The sequence below is a fragment of the Nicotiana tabacum genome, chromosome 5 (genome assembly GCF_000715075.1).
Source record: "Nicotiana tabacum cultivar K326 chromosome 5, ASM71507v2, whole genome shotgun sequence".
Classification (NCBI taxonomy): Eukaryota; Viridiplantae; Streptophyta; class Magnoliopsida; order Solanales; family Solanaceae; genus Nicotiana; species Nicotiana tabacum.
Window position 1 is genome coordinate 82,646,057 of NC_134084.1, and position 6,459 is coordinate 82,652,515.

The following is a 6,459-nucleotide window of genomic DNA, read 5'->3' on the forward strand; positions in this document are numbered from 1 at the left end:
TCCCCCATCCGCCTTTGCAAAGACCACAGCCTTCCTGCCCACTCTGCCTCGAACCTTCTTCCCATTCGTGAAGCAGCCTACGCTGTTACACCCCGCAATATTACGTCACGCAGTATTATATTACGACAATGTTATGCTCTGCAGTAATATGTTACGATGATGTCACCCTCTGCAGTAATATATTACGATGATGTTACGTCCTGTAGTATTAAGTTACGACAATGTTCTACCCTGCAGTACTACATTACGACGATGTTGCACCCTATAGTATTGTACATTGAATTTGTCGTAAGGTAATTGACATCAGTCCAAGGAAAAGATTATTTGGAGATTATAAGGATTATGCTATTTCAAACAAGTAATAAGTAAATTCGTGAAGATAAGAAGGGAAGCAAGTCAAAGAAAATGAATTTTCGTCCAAGTTTGGCATGTCGGGATAAAATACGGCCCGAGCTAAAATACTCGGTAGTTATGGACTAGTACCATACGAGGTACCACATGACCATAATAGTAAGGTGTATAAGGTATGTGAAAAGTGAGTAGTATTTTAAGTAAGTCGGAATAATTCTCAATTTTACGGGTAATTGATTAATTACCGGGTAACGGGATATTACCTAATTGATTGGAGATATATTTAGATAAGAATAAACCCCCTCCCCCACGTGGCAGCAGCCACTACTAGGACATATGACTCTTAGGGGTCGTTTGGTATGGTGCATAACAATAATGCTGAATATGGTGTATTAGTAATGCTGGTATTAGTTATGTTTGCATTAGTTATGCTGGTATTAGTTATGCTGACATATTTCTTATCCATTGTTTGGTTTGATGTATTAAAGCACTGCACAATTTCTAAAAGAATTGCTTGTTTACAAAAATACCCTCAAAACTAGTCCATCACTCAAACTTTTTAAAAGAAACATATGTTGAGAAATATTTTTATATGAAAAAGTTTAAAAAAACTATTTGATTTGTCTACCTATATTGTAAAATAAAACTAAATATTTATTTATAAAAAAGAAAATATGCTAAGTATTTATTTATTTACTAGATATATAATTTTATTTCTCACTATTTGAATTATTTTAAACTTGCATTAATATAATAACTAGCATATTTTAATCAAGCATAAATTTTGAAGGACAATTTTGTCTTTAACTAAGCTAATACATACATTAAAACCCATTGCATTGCTAATACCATGGTTTTCTATGCATTAGTTATGCATAAGATAATACCAAATAGGATGTATAACTAATGCATAGGTTCAAAATGTCTACCAAACAAGGTATTATTAATACACAAAGCTAATGCAAGCATTATTTTATCTAATGCATCCTACCAAACGATCCCTCAATCATATTGTCTTAGGTGGCAATCTAAACCAAAACTCATTTTACAATCTACTTACGTGTAATAGGCCTTAGTCATAAGTCTACTTACAAGACATACAAGTTTGGTTTTTCACTTGGACATTAAACAATCAAGAGTCATATACTTTCTTCCAAAAATCAAGTTCAAAGCATTCTCTAAACCAGATACTAAAACTCAATCAGAAAAGCTTCCAACAAAATTCTTGCGACAAATCAATTTCACCGAGAATTATTAGCACCTTAGCAACACAAAATTTTGCGGTTCTAAAGGAGTACGGTGCAATCTTTTCCCAGGATATCATACGAATTTTTCCCTACTCTAGGTATGTTAAGGCTAAGCTCTTCTTTCATTTGGCATGATCTCGTCATTACATTCATATCCCGGAATTTACGTATATTTTGCTAGTCTCGCAAATTGCATATATTTTTCTAGTGTTGTAAGTTATAATATTCTCCTTATCGGGATTTCATATTCAGTTGAGTATTTTCTTCTTCCAGTCAAGAGATCAGAGAAGTTACATATATACAGTATTAAAAGTATTTTCATTACCATCGAGCTATAATCGATGGGCATGCCCCTATTGGGCAACCTCTGATCAGATGGTAAGTTATATGACGATCCTACTGTGGCCGAGCACATATGAGCGAGCCCAGTTGGTCAAGATATAGAGCCTAGTATGGCCAAGTGCTTATGAGCGAGCCTACTACGGTAGAGCAGATATATATATGTATACCGAGCCTTATAGGGCCAGACAATTATTTTACTTACTATTTTGAGAGAATTGAGTCAGTATCAGTAGGTAGGCATATCTTCAGATTATCTTTGACTTCCAGCTACTTGCAATTATTATATTATCAGTTCAGTTTCAGCTTTCAGTATATTGCCTTACATACTCAGTACATTATTTCGTACTGACGTCCCTTTTCTGGGGTCGCTGCATTTCATGCGTGCAGGTCAGGCAGACAGACGAGTAGGCCTCTTCAATAAGTGTTGCCCGAGTTCAGCTTGATCGGTAAGCTCCATGCCTTTTGGAGTTTTCGGGTCTAGAGCCTTATGTATATCTTGTATATATACATATATATGTCATGAGTAGGTCGGAGAGTCGTTCCGATCACAGTATATCCATTAGTAGAGGCTCGTAGACATATTTTGTCAGTTAGTGCAGTATGTTGGGTTTTCAAGCCTTGTATGTATATTTGGTTGGTTTGTCAGCTGTAATAAATATGATGGCCTTGTCGGCCAAGTTTTATATTGATATTTAGTCAGCATTCGCTGTCATCTTGCAATGTGGCCCATGGCCAAAAGTATGACATCATATATTCAGGGTCCCTTAGTTGCAAGTTGGTACGCAAGGATATGTGAGGCACTGGGTGCCAGTCTCGCCCCCCAGGATCGGGGCATGACAAAAGTGGTATCAGAGCAGTTCTGTCCTAGGGAGTCTACAAGCCGTGTCTAGTAGAGTCTTGTTTATGGGTGTGTCGTGCACCACACTTATAAGCAGGAGGCTACAGGGCATTTAAGACTGTCACTCTTTCTTCTTACTTTAGATCGTGTGGTAGAGCTCACTTATAAGAATCCAAGTTCCAAAATTTTATTTTATTCATAATAAGATAATGCCTACATCCGGAAAGAAGGTTGGAAAGAGAGATAGTTGTGGAAGAGCTGAGTCAAAGGAATTGGATTTTTGTATGATGCCTACGATAAGTAAATATGAGGTCTTTAGAAGATCATGGGTGTACTGAAAGGTGTAAGCTTCCTAATAAGAAGCCTTAAGGCAACAATGCCTATCCATCTTTATGGTGAAGGACAATGAGAGATTAAGAAGGTAAATACAAGTTTCAACAAGCAGAAGAAGCAAGATGAAGAAGGGTACGAGGTGCCCAGTTATTAAAGGTTAACAACGTTTATAATTGAGGTAGAGGAATATAAGATTTTTGAGTTATATTCAATAATAATAGAGTTATATATAATTGGTCGCACCCATTCCAGATATGCCCTATGGGGATTAACAGAAGTAGTATAAGAAGATATGATGGATGAATTGCTTGTGCCAGTTGACATTTTTGAAGGATATTGCAAATATGCTAATAGATCTCTTCATGAGACACCAGATGATGCACTCTGAAATAGTGCAGCCAAATATGAGTACTACAAAGACATGCACTATAAGCCTTGAAGGGATAAATATTACCTTAGTGTGACTCGCGTCTCTAGTAAAGCGAGAATGTTAAGCAACTTGAAGAGCCATTGGATGGAGCAAAGGGAAACAAAAAGCAAAAGAATGTCTTGTTTAAGTTTTCAGAATAAAGTGATAGGCATAAATGTTAGCGGGAAATAAGAAAAGAGTTAATGAAGCATTATGAGTAAGATGTGATACATGGATGTTAACGGTAGATCAAAAGATGACAATATTACAAAATCTATAGTCAAGTGAAGGAAGAAACGAGAAGTGACAGGCCTTAGGACAACAAAAGGGTATAGGCCATACAATCATGTCCTCATTTCGAGAAATAAATTCGCAACTCTAGCGTGATTACCAAGAGGAAAAGTTAGACCCCAGAGTAATAGAACCAATATGGATTGGTGAACAAGATAAAATAAACATAAATTAGGGACTGAATGACTGATAATAGTCGCCATCATAAGAATTTTAGATTTTGTTCTGCTAATAATAGAATGGACGACAAAAGAAGATTCATGAGAAATTTAGAGAATGGTCATTCAGGAAGACACTTCCCTACATCAAGCAATGTGAGCAACGTTCAGCTTAAGGGACTGTATGTGCCAATTATACTAAGTTTCACCCTCGTGAGTAAGGAATTTTTCTATCCTTGGTATGGAAGGATTACCGCAAGGCGAGTAAGGTTCATCGATGATGTGAAAGGATGCCAAAGATAAAAAGGTGAAACATCTATAGGAAGGTCGTCGTAGCTCCAAATCTTAGTACTCCCCTAAAGGGGGGGGGGATATGGAATGATAAAGGAAGAATGCGATAAAAATGAGAAAGGGATGAGATTGCACTTTTCCGAATCCTACAGTTATGCTATGATTCCATAGCGTTACGTAAACACGATGTCAGAAAAAGGAAGTAAGGTTTCTTGCCCGGAAGGTTATTGATAAATAAGGAGCTAGTGTAAGAGGTAAATTAAAAAAAAGGAAATAAACTAAGAGAGTTTACGCCGAATATGGATATGAGAATGGGTCGATGAGTAGTTAGTAGTTGATTCAGGAAGAGCCTAGTCATGGCTAGATAAGAAGTTACAGACAAATCAACAGATCATGCAAGGTAAATATAGTAAACCCCAACAGGGAGATTTCATCCTCGCGGTAATGTTGTTATAATACTTGAGATACATTCAAATAGGAATCAGGGTAGTTAAAGATACCATATGAGTTGCACGAAAACTCTGGCATGTATAGGCATTAAGATAAGCTAAGTATGGACGCAACAAGGGGGCAGAAAGACCAGGAAAGTAATAGCTTACGTTGAAAAGAAAGCTAAGACAGAACGAAAAAATTATTTGATCAATGATCCAGAGTTAGTACGCTATGGATACACTCAAGATTTAGGAACATTATCCAGGAAGCATATTTGTTGACAAGCATACAGCCATAGAAGACTCCGATATAAGTTAAAAGAAAGAATTGAGCCCAGGGCATAGATAAAGGATTGAATTGTTAGAAGATTATATAATGGATATTCCATAATGCCCATGAAAGGCTAAGGTAATAACTGATACCATGAGCCACGGATTGGAAGATAGCTTAAGCCTACGTAAAGGCTAATCAGAAGGAAGAGGAAACTAAAAGATTACATCACCTAAGTAAATCAGGAATCTGATTATTGGACCTAGAAAAATTATATAAGTTGTGCTTGAGAACATGACAGAATCACTCTTAATATCAGATGTTTAGGAGAAAAAAAAACACAACAACCATAATCTATAATGGCTCTACAAGGAAGCCAGTTAGAAGAAATACCGGCCTCATAAAAAGTCAGTACGAAGCTCCTAACAGATTGTGTATGTACCAGAGGTGTGAGTATTATAATAAAGCTTCATGTTATGGACGTGAATTACACCTAGGTGGAAGGGAGGTCAGGAAAGAGATATAAGATACGATGCGAGATTTTAAGGTATGCAAGGTAAAGGTGAACAACGTATGAGATACTCAAAGGCAGAAGATCGTGAATAGTCCATACTTCGGATAGAAGGCTATAAGCACGGGGATCCACCAACCGGGAATGATAGTGGCATCTTCGGTGGCATGTCTTCCAGCCTATGGTTTCTAAGTACTGAGAGATTTAGTTAAGAGAATAGAGAAAAAATGGAGACGATGTTATGTCTCGCTTGACGTTCCATAATAACATAAGAAAATCTATGGTGCAAGCAAGTTGAAAGAAAGTTTATAAATGGATATGTATGGGTCGCAAGCTAAATTATGGTAGAGCAATAAAGTTTTAAGGAAGCATGAGTAAGGATGAGGAAAGGCAAGTGAAAAGGTGACGAGAATGGGTAAGTCTTTAGGATTAAGCCCATGGAAACAAGAAGAGCAGGCAGATTTTCTATATTATACAAAGCTCACTATAGCTTTAATGAACTCAAAGGAGTCTAAGGTTAATAACATTTAGAAGGAATGAAATGCTGACCTGGTAATAAAATGAAGGTATAATTGTGACAGATACAGGATGTCATTTGGGCCTTCGTTTGAATAATGATTTGAAAAAAAAAGAGAAGAGAAGGAGAAAAGATTTCGCTGGCGGCACGAAATTAGGATACCCCCATAAGGTGAATCACACTGAGACACTGTGAAATACGATTATGGGAATCACTTCGAATATTCCTTGATTTAACGTAAGCCCTAGGGGCAAGGTGTTACGTAAGAAAATTCAAGTTATCAGTGGTATATTGTAGATCAATATTGAGGTAAATCAATAATGGATGGACAAATGTCACAAAGTGGTATGAGATTTGGCCGTCATTCTAAAGATGAGCAGTAATGGGGAAGCATTAAAGGACTTAAATTTATACATATGGAATAAGCAACGATAGTAAGCTGTGATTTGGTAGCAGACCACAGCAACGA